General features: G+C 38.8%; 2 long non-coding RNA genes across 2 annotated transcripts in view; both read right to left on the bottom strand.

Annotated features, from left to right (window-relative positions):
- Positions 1–819: 819 nt before the first annotated feature.
- LOC135304234 (uncharacterized) lies at positions 820–1,825 on the bottom strand. The gene is made up of 2 exons (XR_010365653.1): positions 1,562–1,825; positions 820–1,075 (listed from the first exon to the last, which is right to left on the bottom strand). It is a non-coding gene; the product is annotated as an uncharacterized LOC135304234 (long non-coding RNA).
- A 6-nt stretch (positions 1,826–1,831) lies between these two features.
- Positions 1,832–15,578, bottom strand: part of LOC135304232 (uncharacterized) — a 295,038-nt gene continuing 281,291 nt past the window's right edge. Inside the window, exons 34-37 of the long non-coding RNA XR_010365651.1 lie at positions 10,708–10,812; positions 4,671–9,692; positions 3,099–4,414; positions 1,832–1,900 (exon numbers count right to left, since the gene is read on the bottom strand). This is a non-coding gene — a long non-coding RNA (uncharacterized LOC135304232). The remainder of the gene's footprint in view (positions 1,901–3,098; positions 4,415–4,670; positions 9,693–10,707; positions 10,813–15,578) is intronic.

The raw sequence follows: 15,578 nt of genomic DNA, 5'->3' as shown, positions 1-15,578 counted from the left end.
AATATGTTCAAATAAAGAAAAGTTGTAAAATATGACCATAATTTTATATATGCAAACAGGCTCAGTTCTATTTGATTTTAAAAGTTTCTCCCAGCATCTTTTTTCTATCGCAGTCACAAGTTTATAACCATGCTACAAATTACAGCAATAAAATTTTGTGAAGAAGATTACAATAAAATTGTCATTTCATGTCAACTTTGCTGGGCAAAATATATGCAGTAACATGATAACAGGAATAATCTATTACCTTATTTAAGTATCTTCATTATTTGAAATGATAGTTGCTCCACACTATTTGCCAAAATACGTTAAGTGGTTTTGAAAGTCATAAATCTCTGCCACTCTTTCCCTTGTACAAGTGTTAACTATAAAGTTCTGTCATAAATTATGAAACAAAAGGGTTTGAGCCAACCCAATAATACAAAATCTGTTCTTTCAATAATAAAATCTGCGCAGCTGGGAGCTGCTCATTATTTATTTAGCTTCTGCAAACCAACACCTCTATTTGTTCCCTTGTAACTTCACTGTTTTCCTTGCTTTTCTTAGGGGAAAAAACACAAAACCCAAACAAATTGTGTTGTACCTTCTCCGTGCTGTGTGTGGCACTATTCCCTGGGCTAATCCACCTCTGCCACCCCATTTTGTCACCCTTTATCAGCTCAGGTGAGCATCACACAACAGCCCAATGAACACATGTTCCTCTCACCATCACCACCAAAAATCACCCATCTGAAATCTCCAAATCACCTAAATGTGATCTCAGTATGACAATACTGCAAATTACTTGGAGTTTTCCTCTGTTCAGTTTTATTTATTTAAAAAAAAAATTCTGGAAATAAAAACCACGTCCAAAGTAAGCCACAGGGGAATAGAATCCCCACAAACAGCAGAAACATGATCAAGTGCTGGTCAAAGCCATTCTTTCTGAATTTTCTTCAGAAATACACCCACAGTGTATCCTGCACATCCAAACTGCCACCCAACCCTCCCACTGCATTCCAGAACGTGCTGGAATGTTCTTCAGCTGCAAACACCTTCTCACTGCTCCTGGTCTCCTGTGAGAACAGCCCAGCTTCTGAAAAGAAAAAGCAGAAAGGTGAAGTAAATAAAAATTTGATAAATATTTTCTAAAAATAATAAGTATCCTGGAGTATTTGTGGATGGTGGTACACGAGTGGAATTTCAGCCAGCACCAATGAGGCAGCCTGGCTGCAAGACCTAATTCCAAGCAATGGGCACACTGGAGAGCTCTGCTCACACCCACAGGTCACAGGACAGGAACCATCACAAAAAAGCCAGCAGAATTTCTGTAGAAATTCAGCAGAATTTCTGTAACCACAGTGAAGAAAATGAAGTGGCATGAACCAAGTTCAGTTCTGCAAGTCCAGGATGGAACACGAGACCCCGTTCCCCATCGGTATTAGTCAGCATTAGTATGAATCCTGCATTTATTAGTGACACAACCTGTTCTGCTCCTTTGAAAAGAATCATCTTGGCCTTCTGTTGGAGCAGGAGTTTGCAAAGAGCCAAGGATATGGCTGGGAGGCTGCAAAATAATTACCTGAATCAAAGAGCTGAGGAAAATGATGCCCAGGACTCAAAAGCGCAGCAAAAGGCAGCTGCACTCCAGATGTGGGAGGTGTGAGGTAAAGGGGACTCCTTGGCTTAACCTTGATTAGATAATTGTGAAAATGGTGGTATGAAAGGGCAGCTGCTTGCTTCTCTCCACACAGCAGTGCTGAGGCTTCCAAAAGGATCGGCTGACATCCAGATGAAATAAATTTGGACAGCAAGAGGTTCAGAGAAACAGCTCTTCCCAGGAGGGCCTGGATGTGGCTGTGGGATGGGCTGGAGCTGGACAAGAGGATCTTCAAGGTCTCTGTATGACCTGTAGCTGCACCTGAAAAGGACACGAGTTCAGATATTCCCCTGCACTTATTTAAACTTCCTTGCTGCCTTCCAGATGGCAGAGATCAACAACACCCAGCTGGGACCCAGGCTGAATGCATCCATTTCAGGGGAATGCATAAAAAACTTATTCTAGCAAATCTGGAACGAAGTATATAAAAATTCCTGGCACTTCAAGGGAAGAAAATTTCTTCCCTCTTCCTGATTTACATCTGACAATAATGCCATAATGCATACAATACACAAAATGCTCTTTTATGGTTTAGAAATACTACACAAATAAAGTTTGAAATCTTCCTGTGGAACTGAAAATGTGCAATCAATGAAAGCCCAACAGTTAATCAATGGTAGTTTCATCAGTGATTACTTTATGTTAGGGCAGCCTTCCTAAAGTCCTTGATTTAAAAATTTGAAGTTAATTCAGAGCAACAGGAGGCAGCCAGAAAAGCATTGTCTGCCACCTAAAAAGTCACACATTTGAAAGTTATTTTGCATCCAAAAGAAATCCTACTGCTAATAATCACCACAAAAGGAGCAGAGGATTTGACAATATACCCAAAAATTAATGTAATCAAAAAATGTGTTTTCAGGGGAAAAAAAGAACAAACTTTTAATATTTGTAGAAGTCTGGTAAAATAACAATTGGTACAGTGAAGCTTGCAAGCAGCAAGAAAACAATGAGAGACTCTTCCCATTAATTATCTGTTATAACATTCATAAAGTCACAGTATTTCAGACAAATTTAAATGAAGACATAATTCTCTCTGAAATTCAGAGGCATTATCAGATAAACAGAATTAATCAACATGCAGAATCATTGCTATGGATTTAGTTCCAACAGCAGCTTTCATATCTGCCCCATAACAATGTCATATTAACAAAGGGTTTTTTGCAGTTCAGTGGAAGTGTAGGTCAATTTGTAACCCATTCACTGTTAAAACACAAACTTCAAACCCACCCACATCAGAGCAGAGGAAATCCGGGAACAGCAGCAGGATGAGCTTGGCTCAAAGAAAACTTTCCAAAAAGGAGGGAACACAACCCCAAAATGCTGGACAGACAGAGGGAGCACTGGGGCAGCCCCACCTGCATCTACCTCCACGCATTCCCTGATGAACCCAGGATATGACAGAATTTATGGAAATGCACAGGGATAGATCACCTCTGAGCCAAACAGCAAAGTTAAATACCTGCAGCACTCTTGCTGGGTTTCAGTCTTGCCTGCTTCCTCAATATCCCTTTTTGTTTCCCTTCCTACTTTTTATCACTCTCCTGCCGTGGTACAGAAGGTAACCTTTGGCTAAAAGTGAAGAAGGAAAGATTAATTTTGCTTTAACAAACAAAGGTTAAAGGTTCAGAACATGTACCTCGAAGTCTACCCACTCCAAAGTGAGTTCTTCTTGATCTATTAAATGTATGCCCAAAAGAGTTCCTGTCCTATATGCAAAGACACTTGTTAGTAGATAAACAATACAAATGCTCCATTTCCCCCCTAATTCTCTACTTCTTTATATTGTTCTATTGTTGGAGGTGGTTTTTTGGGTATTTTTTTTCCCCAGAGAAAAAAGAACATTCCTGAACACTGATATTTTCCTTTAGGAGGACCAACATTACTATGAAAGCAAAACTGTGTAAGTCTTATTCAGAGAAACAGGTTCTATCACTAATTGCAGCAGGCAAAAATGTAGCATTAAAAATTCTTTATTTCTGGTGGAACTAGGTCATAGCTGCACATGTACAGGCATCAGAACAGAAGCTCAATAAACAGGATTATTCCTATCAATATTGAAAAAATATGACTAATTACATCTAAAGTAATTAGGACCATAAACAATCTTTAAATGAAACTGGTGATCAGAATTGCTTCTATTTTCTTCATTCTGTAATATGTTTTACCCCTCTAGAATGCAGTGCTGGCGCACACTTGGTAGGTGTGTTTAACAGCACTTCAACAGAAAATTGTATTTGTTCTTGGATTTGCTAAAAGGAATAATAAAAAGAAAGTCACAGGTCATGGAAACACTTTTGCTCTGTGGCCTTGTTGAGGCTTCCCCCAGGCTGGGCTACACGTGCCATTTTGTCACAGCTGAAGGGAGCTGACAGCACAGTGTTTATAGAAATTGGAAAAAGAATAATTAAAGCTGTTAACGAGATCACCAAGGCAGTGAAGTGCCAGTGAGCTGCAGGTGCTGCTGCAGTGGTGTTAACCCCTCCCATCCCATCTCTGCCAAGTGCCTTCACTTCCAGGCTCACCTGGCAAGCACCAGCTCTCACCTGGGACTGCTCCTCTCTTCTGTCTCTTATGGGTTTAACTCTCCTATGATTTATGGCTTTAAATCTCTTCTACTGCTTGGACAAAATTCCATTTCAATTTTTCTAAAAATTCTCTTCCACCCCCCAGAATTTGTCTTGTATTCTTTTATTTGCTTTTATTTGCTCACTTCTGAATAGATTTTTCCTTCTTTTTTTTTTTTTTTATGGTGTCATGACTGATTTCTTTCTTTATCTGGGAAATTAGAAAACAAGGAAAAAAAAACATTAAAGAATCATGCACAATCTGCAGTTTTGCAATAAGAAGCAGCAACTCCTCCTACCTGCCACTGGAAATAGCTACTCAACATTATTAAGTACCTCCAGTTCCCCACAGCTAGACAAATCCCAAAGTACCTCCTTTACTGCATTTTTTTATTGATGAGGTTTGTCATTTTATGGGATGTGGTACAATAGAAAGCAATTAAGTCACTGATGCACACAAATGTTACCTTTTTGCAATGCGTCAGCAGCAATAATCTTCTTTCAAATATGCTGAGAAGCAGCTATAAACCTTCTCCTGCCAGAGGCAAGCTCTGGTGAGCCTCGTTGTGCTGAAAGTTCCTCACAGAAGGTGTTGCTTAAGGTCTGCATTCATCAAAAATAGCGATAATTAAGGTGCACGAGCAGCTCCATTTGGGCATGGCTCAAAGAGAATAGCCACTGAATCATCTCTCAGCTCTCCAAAGCTGTTTATTTGATCTCTTTAGTGGCTCTGTGTGAGAACCTTGAGGAAGACATGAAGGCCAGGTGCTATTTTCATGCCTTATTCATCTCAGGCAAGGGCTGATTAGCTGGGTCACAGGAATCAAGGAACCCCAGGATTTCAGCATTCCAGCTGCTGGCAGAACTCCTCTGAATTGAACATTTTCAGGTGTAGACCCCTGATTTCAGTCAGGATCAAAACCTTTTCCCTTAACCTTGGTGAAAGTATCACTTTTGACTTCACCAGAAGCAGAAAGAAATGAAAGTCTGATGCTCTCCTCAACCTTTACAAGTCAGCTAAATAAAAGGTATTACAGCATGCAATGGCTTGAAGCAGTAATATTCATTGAAATGAAGATTTTTTTTTTCCCCAAGTACCAGAGAAACACTTGATATTTGCTGAAGGAAATGAAAATATTTCAAGGTACAATTTATAGAGGCAACATTTTCACTGGAAACAATTCTGAACCAAATAATTTATATCTAGAAGTGAAATGGCGGACAGATTTTAAAAAAGGGGACCTCATGCACAACACTTGTTTCTGAATAAGCTGAGGCTGTAAACTCTGACTGTCATTGATGGAGAAACAGCTCCCAGGGCCAGTAATTCCAGCAGTGACAGCCAGGCCTGGGGACTGCAGGCATTGGGCAGGAGGCACAAACTGCTCCGGAGCAATTTTGATTCCAGTCGCAGTTTATGGCCCTGTGGAAATCACTTCATTTCTATCTTTCTATCTCCATTTTGTTTTTTCATTTCTGTGAGGAGGAGGATGTGCAGTTTCCTATAAACCTCTTTCTGAGGGGTGGTGGGAAATTACGACTTGCAAAGCTTTCTGAGGTAACAAATCTCTTTTGATCAAGCTGTGTGTTTTTAAAAGGCTGCCATTTGTATAAAGCTTCCTCCAAACAGCTCAGGGCACCAGGAAATCTAACCTGGACCTTGATTCTACTTCCAGACTGAAATGAAAGTGACCTAAGAAAATAGAAATTAATTATTTCAATATCAAATATTAACCCTCATTGTGCCTGGAGAAAATTTTCTCAGCATCAATGATGGTGATGTATTGCAACATCACTGGAATTAGCACCACTGTAAACTCCTAACTTAGCAAATATTCCCACTCCAGGAACTTTAGGGTATGTATTTATCTATATCTATATGTGTGTGTGTGTGTGTGTATATATATATATATATATACACACACGTCTCCCAGATGAGTTTGTCAATTATTTTTTTGGCTTATTTTTGGTACACTTACATTTCAATTTTATGTTTTACATTATATAAACACACAGATGGAAACTCAAACATGTCACGAAAGATTCCAGCCAGTAATTCTGAGATACTGCTTTGCGTTTTATACCAGCCTTCATTTTTGTCTCTCCTCCTAAAGCAATTAGCAAACAGTTGTTCCATAAGCTGACAAGGTAGGAACAGGAGTGAAACGCTGTTAAACCTAGAGCTGTCCCTCAAACTTCAAACATTTAATGCAGTTAAAAGGAGCTGCAGATCCTGTGCAGTTCCAAAAAGAAGATGCAGGACTTGCAGAGCACAATTCCTCTTTTACCACCACCATTCTCCTGATGAGCATCTTTCTCCTTAATAGAGTTCTTCATCTGGAAACTGTGGAGAGCTGGGAGAGTCCTTGTTCTCCCACCTTCTCTATCTTCCATTCTGCTTATCCATGTGATCACAGCAGGTTAAACATGGTCAAAATCAGTCTCAGAAGTAAATTTCTAATAGTGCTTGGATTAGTCATCACCTAGGAATACTGAATGTTTCAAGCATAAGATCTTGCTTTTCATACTGTTTTATTATTTTATTTATATGTATCACTGTCCTCTAAAAATGCATTCACCTTGTGATTATTTCTCCCTTGACTGTAAAGCACAATGAAATAAAGCCTGGACATTTTTTTCACTATTTTAGGCATATTCCAGTAATCTCAGCCTTTCTTTCTGTTAGCAGCTACCTACAGAAGCTACTTCAGCCTACAGTGAATGGCTTGAGCAAGTGAAAAGCACTTACTTTTCCCCCCAAGACCAAAACCTTCCAATCCCTACTTTTAAGTTGCTCTGGGCTGGAGACACAATTCCATTCTGCTAAACTGCAGCACCATCCATTGCTGCAATTCCACAGGGTCATTCTTTATGTAAATTCTCATTAGGAGAGGCTTGGGTAACATTACATTTGCAACATTCCTCTCCAGATTCTGTGTTTTGAAATCCAGCTCCAAGGCTAAAGCAGCTCTTTCATTAACTCACAAATGCCAGACAGATCACTTGCTTGGCAGCCACACGCAAGTTTTTTGGAATGTTTACAGGCAAAAATCCTTTCCCTTGACCAAAACAATAAAAGGAATTATGCCCACAGCTTTGGTCTGAAGATTTGTACATAGGGCAGCTGGACCAGAGAGTTAATGGAAGCTCAGTGCTGGCTGATCCAGCTCCACAGAACATTCCAACCCCATTGACCTTCTGAGGGGAATGTGGCACCATTATTCACTCCAACTGGGACATCTCAAGAGAGAAACCCACAGCATTCATTCCTCTTAAATATTGTTTTTTGTGCATTGCAACACAAAAGATGCTTGTAGGAATGGCAATAATTAACAGATTTAAATGAAGCCACAGTCAGAAAGCCATTAATATATTCACTTTCCATGGATTTTTGAGTTAGATATTAAGCAAAGTATGATTCTCTGGCCCCAAAGTGGCAAATTAGTTTCCACTAAATGATCTAATACTAGATTGCACGGGTCAGCTGTTTGTAAAAATGTGATTTTAAAGAAAAGAAAGAAAAAAAATTTCCTTTTTGCTCATTACAACAAAATTACTTAAAAACTGGACAGAGCATTTGGTGAAATGGTGCAGCTGGGGAAACATCACTGTGTCAACTAAACGTAATCCAAGGCCGGACTTGATCTTGGAGGTCTTTTCCAACCTAAATGACCCTCTGATTCCATAAGCTTGTTTCATTTTCATTCCATCAAAGTCCTGTCATGTCCCTGTGTTCTAACATTTTCCAAAATGAATAAGCATTAAAGGATGGCCATGGAGAAAGTTGGTTGACCTGCTAAAGGATGCTGTTTTTACAAAATTTTCTTAGCATGCAAGTGTTTTTGGAAACTCCACCACAGAGGCCATGGGAGCATGCACAAACTGAGAAACCTCACGGCTGTGCTGTTGGTAACTGATGCCACGGGGGCTTTAAGCACCACAGTGAGGAATTGCACAGAGCAAACCAAGAATTCCTGAGAAAAAGGCTTGTCCAAGCTCCCATCACTCACCCTGCCATACTCCAGGGGAAGGTGCCAAGTCCTGCACCCTTTCTATTGCAGGAAACTCACTTTCTTCTTCAACACTAACTCTGCTTTACATGAGACTGGAGCCAGGCCTCCCATTCTAGATAGCTGCACTAATTAAGCTAATTAGCTCTTTAGATCAGATTTCTTCCCATGGACTGATGAATATTAGATTATTTAGAGCACAGTCAGCTGCCAGAAGGCAGTGAGATGATCCATCCCCTGAACAGCCAGTGCAGCTCAGGTGGAACAGGAGTTTCACCTCAAACCCTGCAATAAACACAGAACTGTTACACTACAACATTCTGTTCAAGCCCTAAAACAGAGCTGTGCCTGCTTAACCCATAAATACCTGTCCTGCCACTACACAGAGTGTTTTCACATACAAGGGAGAGCTAAATTGGAAAATAAAAGATACAGCATCCTAAATCATTCTAACACATAAGCCAATCTGCTAAACTGAATCAATATAAAAGCAGTAAAGCCAGCCATCACAAAAAGACACAAAACTGACTTAAAATCTGTGAAGACATCTGGAGCCATGCTCAACTTAAATTACAGTTTCATTTTAATTTTTACTTTGTACGTATGCATGCATTATGGATAGCCCTAAAAAAATATTATTTGGTCGAACAAATATTAACCAAAATATTTTAAATTGAAAATTATAATAAAATGCCATTTTTCAGTTTGTATATCTACTTACAAATAGGAATAAAGATATTTTTTAGGAAGAATAAAGTCAGACCCCTCTATGTTAAATTATATTTTTTTGTAATTATAATACAAAATTGTAATGTAAGAAAAGAGAAAATTTCTGCTCATTTACACACTTAATTCAGAACTGCTACAGTTTAGCTGGCGATTACCTGAAGCACAAAAACAGGACATTATCAGACCTCTCATGACAAAATGCTCTTATTTACATCATGCTCACAGGCAAAATAAAAAAGGTTATGTAACATTGCAAATATTAAATTAATTATGGTAATACAAATACACTCTTCAGGAGGAAATCACTTTTATGTTTTTATTATTGGGAACAGCTCCTTTGTAAGAAACATTTGTGGATCTGATCAATGTTTCTGTTTCCTGTCTGTAGTTGAACTCACCAGCTAAAATGTGACTATTTTATAGTAGGGGGTGCTTTAATATTTGGTGTTTGCTAAGCCAAGATTCTGAAGTTAGGATGGAAATTCTACTTCAATTAAGAACAAGAAAACAACCCTAGAATAAAGGTGTAATGGATATAAAATTGAGGGGGAAATGTAAGTGCTAAATCTTTTAGACTTCAGGTGACTCCTCAGAGTGCCTGCTGTCACTCACCTGGCACTCTGGTAATGGTTATCCAAAATGATGGAGACACACAGGATCCACGGAGCAAAATGTTCACATGAGATTCAACAGATCCACTTCCAGTCCACTGCTATAAAATACATTGGGTTTTCCAAGCTCTTCTGCTTGCTGCTGGGAGACACAGGGAGATAAGGATGCTGGTTGGAGGATATTTTTTAAATTTCAGAAGGAAAATTAAGTTCTTTGGAATATTTTCAAAGCTCTTTGCATATGTGCTTTTCACACTTCCCAACAGCATTTCTATGCCCCATTTTCAGAAGTTCATTAATAAAAACGCTAACCCTGTGGGCAAAATTCTCTCTAAACTGCAAGCTACACATCCCTGAACCAAAAAATGCACATTGAACAGAATTCCTTGGAAAAATGGCAGCAGGCAGGATCAGACTCATTCATGTGCTGGAGCTCTTTCCACAGTCAGCCTCTGTCTTTGGATAAGTCATTAGACAAGATGACATGTGTACCCTGGCACAACTAGGTCCTAGGGAAAAGTTGACAGATGTTACAGTATAAATCAGTTCTGATGCACATTGTGTTGCCTCCAGAGGCATCTTCTGGTCTTCCACAAAAGGTTACTGAACCATATATAATACAAAAATGCAGATACAATTGTAAGGAATAAATGTAAGGTTCTGTTCTACCCCACTTAGAAAGTCTAATGCATGAATAATGTTCCATCTGCACAGTGGTCAAATGCAGCTGAAATTGATTTTAGATGTAGCACATGGAGCAGCACAGACCTTAACAAGCTTAGTGACAGAGGGGACCTTGTCAGGAATCAGTACAAAATTCATGATACAAGAAATTTGTATCAATGAGAATCTGGGACAATGAGAATGGGGGTTGTATTACGAGAAACTTTTGTACCAAGTAATCAAAATGAATCACATACCAGAGGCATTCTCAAGTAGAAGATAACAAAGTTTAGTCACATTAAATTTATAATAAACAAGTGAAACATGTCAAATGTGCAGCTACATGTCCTGACCATTAACTTTTCTGGATGCATGAATAGAATGTGAGCAATGGGAACAAAACTGTCTTCTCTTCTGCTAACCTGTTTAGCTGGATAGAGGATTTATTTTTTTTTTTTCCCCTCTGTAGCTTCAAATTTTCCACCACTTACCTTCATCAGGATCAGGGTAGTCGCACCTGCAACAATCTGGAGTGGTTTAGGATTCCACATATCACTCCTAAAACCTAGACAATGATCCAATTCCATCTGGTGACTCTGCAGAAGAAAGAAAAAAAAGACAAAAAAATATTTTAAAAATGAAAAAAGCTGTAAAAGGAGAAGCAGTAAAATAAGTCACCTAAATTTTGGAAATACCCTGTGCATTTATTCACTAAAACCTGATGATCAACAACAATCTTTCAGCAAGCGTTCATGAATATTTTACCTTCCCCCGACCAATCATTTCCATCAATATGTAAATGCCACTGATGGTATTTACATCCATTGATGATATTTACACCCGTGTGCATTCACTTTAACACATGGGTGGCATGAGCACTGGGAGGCTGTGGATGCAGTTTGGGAATGACAAATGGAGGAGACCAAAGCTTCTTCCTCACTTCCCTCTGAGATGATGGTTTCAGAGCTCAGGCTGCACAGCAGACTCACAAAATATGTCTGATCCAATATGTTCTCTTCAGGAAGGCATTCAGGCACCACAAATTCATGAACTAAAAGGCCTGTCAGCCTACCAATTTAATACAGTGATTTATTTTTACATGTTGCAATGACATTATGAGCCACATAATATTTTGCTTTGAAAGAAAACAAGAGCAATATTTTTGAAATCGGGTTAAAATTTATACATTCACTCCATAATGTCTCAAGATGCTTTTCACTTCAAGATTTTGATTATGGAACCCATAGAATTTAAAGACAAGCAAACGAAATAAAAGTTAATATAATAAAACCAGTTAAATGTTTCTTTCTACTGTCAGTCAATTCAATTTTCACAGATAGGAAACAGAAATAATTCAAATAGGCATCCACCCAGTCTCCTTTTCTGGATTTTAACACACTTTGTTTTGCATTCTTTTAAATGCATCACACTTTAAAGTGGTTAGGGATCATATTCCTTGGCATATAAAGATTCTTCAGGATAGATTTATACAGAGGGGACTGCAGCAGCTTGAAGGATGGAAACTAATAACATCAGCACAGCATGCATATCATTTTGTGCCCAGAAACTTGGCAAGACTAAGAGTGTTTTTAGTGGAATGTGGCTGTGCTAATACTCCCTCCTGTGAACAGCTCCTCTTCACTGGATAATCAAGATCTCCACACAGCGATCTGAGATGGCTTTTCACAGAGCTGCTCTCAAAAATGAAATTATCTTCATTATTATTAATTTCATGAAAATAAATTGCCTTGGAGTTTAGTGCTAATTGCTGGCCCTGTCATACAGCCCAGGAAGGGGAGGTGTGGAATCTTATGCAACAGTCTCAGAGACACAGGCACACCTTGCAGAGTGAGGAAATGCCTTCTAATAACCATTACAGAAAACTTTCAGCTAAAATATCTCTAGTTGCAATTACCTCACAACACATATTTTCCCTTTATTTTAAACTCCAATTATATTACTTTTATGTTTGGAGACAACTTCAAACTAAATGGTACCATTTCTCTACAATTTTTTTTTTTACAACAAGCTCACATGACTGACAAGCCCGACAGCCCACATGTGAATGTTGGCACATTTGGACTTTTATTTCCCTCTTTTGCAAATAAGAGTTTGTATTGAAATGCTACTGCAATAAGTATTAACAAGCACCTGTGAAAACCCATTCAGCCTCAGAGGTTTCTGCCCTGACCTGACCTGCAGAGGAAAGAAAACTCACTAACCTTAATTCCTGTTATCGCCTGAGAGCAGGCCAGATAAGCTCTTGGATCAAATTAAAGATATTCCAGCCTAAAATCACCTGCCAAGTGCTCAACCATGGGCTTAGGCTGAGCTTACTGTCCCAGACAGCCTTGTCCTACATGTCACACTGGATGGCAGCAGAACCTGAGACAGGAGCCCTGCCCCAGCCCCTACACGCCCTGCCCAGGATGATTTCTTCAGGATTTATCACTAAAATCGAGCCCCAGGATGCTGTGAGCAGAAAGCTGAGCAGATCAGCTTGGTGAGACTGAAACCACCCAGCAGCTTGTGGAAAACCACCACACTAATAACAGCTCATCCCCTCCAAAACCAGCAATTTTGAAAATGACTGGTTTTGTTCTCTGACCTTAAAAGTGATGAGAGAAAGAAGCTGGAGACATCTGAAACATGAACCAACCCCACAAAACCCTAATTCACGTTGTTTCAGTCAAAGAGGAGCCCCACAAGGCTGTCTGCATGAGAAGAGAGGAATGAGGAAACTCCTGCTGCTTTTAGTGCCTTTCTATAAACCACAGTCAGCAGAACTAAGCAGCATTACACAACATTTTCTGCATAAACATAGTTTAGTAACTGCTAGGTAAGAGAAATAAAAGTTAAAGGAAGAAATACTTCTTTCCATTCTCTCTTCCCCTCTCCCCTCATTCCAACATGAAGCTGATCGATAAATCTTAGGGCTTGCTTAGGTAAAAAATTAAGGAAGAAATAATTTACTGAGAAATCCCTGTCTGGGCACAGGTGTAAATATCATTTTAGCTCAATAGTGAGCCAAATGCAGCACAAATCACCAAGTATATGAAAATAGCTACCACTCAAACAGTATTGCAAGCAGATAAGTTACACTGTACACCCCTGAGGCTTTGGGGATTGAAAGTAGAAAACATTGATCTGCTGAAACACCACCTTCCTAATTCTTTGGGTTTTTAAACCCAAAGGATTCCTTTAAGGTACTCTATGCAGTGAACACTTCAGTTTTATGAAAAACCCACCTTGTATATTTACAGGGGTTTTAGCAATATCTATTTAAAGGTGGCTTTGGAGATATCTATTTAAATAATAGAACACTTATTTTTCTCACAGTTTGAGAAAGCAAACATGAAGTTTCATTAAATATGAAAAATGAGACAAAATGACAAACACCACATCCATCACAACCTCATTCAGTTAATTAAAATCAGATGCTCAGCTGAGTAATTTTAATTAGTAGTACTGGACACATTTTCAATTGTTTGGAATCAGGAGTTTTTAATAATTTATCCTCATTTCTTGGAACTCAGAAGTATATTTCACTCTTGGACCTTAAAATGTCTATGCCCATAAATTGTACCCATGCAGCATGAATTACTGTAACTGTTTGTTCACAATTAACAAGTGGCCAAACAGGAGTGGAACAGGGCTAGCAGTGTGTTAACTGCAGCTCTTCATTGGAAGCTTGATGGAGTCAGAGTACATTATTTCCTTTTTTCTTAATCAAATCTCAAGTGCAGATCTCCTGTAAAAGCACTTTTTGTTTTCAGATGAGTTAAGGTTGCACTTCAACTCACTTACAGGATTCCCAAGGGACCTCGTGAAGTTGTTTTTTCATCCAGAGTGGTAGCTGTACTTTTGACCTCAGCAAGCAACAAAAATACTGACTGACTTATTTTTCTTAGAAGGAGAAATGGATATTGTTTGATACTCTGTTAATTGAGAATTTGTTATCTTATAAAATACAAATTCTTGTGAACAGGAAATATGTATCCTGAATAAAAATCTTTCTCTTCAATAATATAGGTGCCTATACATGTTTTGATCTGGCAACTGCTCCTTTTCAACAGTAAATTGTAATGATTTCTCACAGCTATCTTAAATGACATATATCCTGCATTCTTAGCTGAGTTATACCCAGCTCATAACCACCTAACACAAACCAAATTCTTTCACTGCTAAAAATGCTGCTAAAATTGCTAATTCAAGCACTGAAGGCTAGGAAATGTCCCCAGGGTTTCCTGTTCAACCTTGCCTCTACCTCCAAGGCACCATTAAATACTGTTAATTTTTAATAGGCTACTAATATCCCAATTTTTTTCCCACTGACTCCATTACTGGGGAGTCATTTTCCCACTGAAGCAGCCACATGCTTGATTTCAGTTGGTGTCAAGTGAATGCTAGAGAGATTCCAAAAAAACAACACAGAGATTAATGCTAAAAGTATCAGAACACCTCCCTCAGTCTGGAGATCCTTGATTTCTTTCGTTATCCTCACATCAGACCTGGCTCAAGTACAAAGGAAGGGTTTGTCAGGGATGAGCCACCACGTGCAGGATTTTTCAGCCTAATGCAGTCAATAAAACAATATATTCACTGTTTACACAATCCCCAATGCTGGCTGAGAGCTGCTGCTGAGCTTCTCATGCATAATTTTGGTTTAACAGTCAATCTTGTTAATATTTTTTTATAGGGACAAAGTAAAGTGCCACTGTATTAGTCTGCCTGCATGAGAGCTCAACCTGAAAGCACAATGTTCCACTTTTCCCATGGAACATCTGTGGAGTATAATTATAATTAAGCACGTCTTGAATATTAATTGTTCTAATGTCACTGATGTAATGTCCTAGGATACACTGAATCAGTTCTGTTTCAAAGTACTGTTTTATTTAAGAGCTTTGCCAGATGTTCTCATCATTTCACTTAGATTTTTCCACCAGGAAAACAGTTGCTGAGACTTGTGAATCTTCTGCCTTTGCCAACTGTCAAGGAAATAATTTCATCCCCAAAGAGGAGGCAAAATCACCAAGTTGTTTTGGGGTTTTTTTAAAGGAAAAAGAGAAGTGATGTTCCAGAAACATTTGTACGGCTGTTGGCTTAGAAAAGATTTTGCTGAGAACAACACAATTATTGTAATCTTGGGCAACAACGAGCCCCTTAATTCACTCAAGTCACCACCTTAGGTTTTCATTTGCATCTTATTTTCCACCATATCATGCAGCAGAAATTCAGTGCAGCTGGTTTCAGTGTTATAGAAATTAGAAATTACTATTTTGAAGGACCATGTCCTTAACCAATACCTTGCTGTATTTTTGCTGTCTTGAGTGATCAAAAGCCAGAAAAGAGCACCTGGGGA

The sequence above is a fragment of the Passer domesticus genome, chromosome 7 (genome assembly GCF_036417665.1).
Source record: "Passer domesticus isolate bPasDom1 chromosome 7, bPasDom1.hap1, whole genome shotgun sequence".
NCBI classification, from domain to species: domain Eukaryota; kingdom Metazoa; phylum Chordata; class Aves; order Passeriformes; family Passeridae; genus Passer; species Passer domesticus.
The sequence above is the reverse complement of the archived record's forward strand: the minus strand, read 5'-3'. Positions and strand labels throughout refer to the sequence as shown.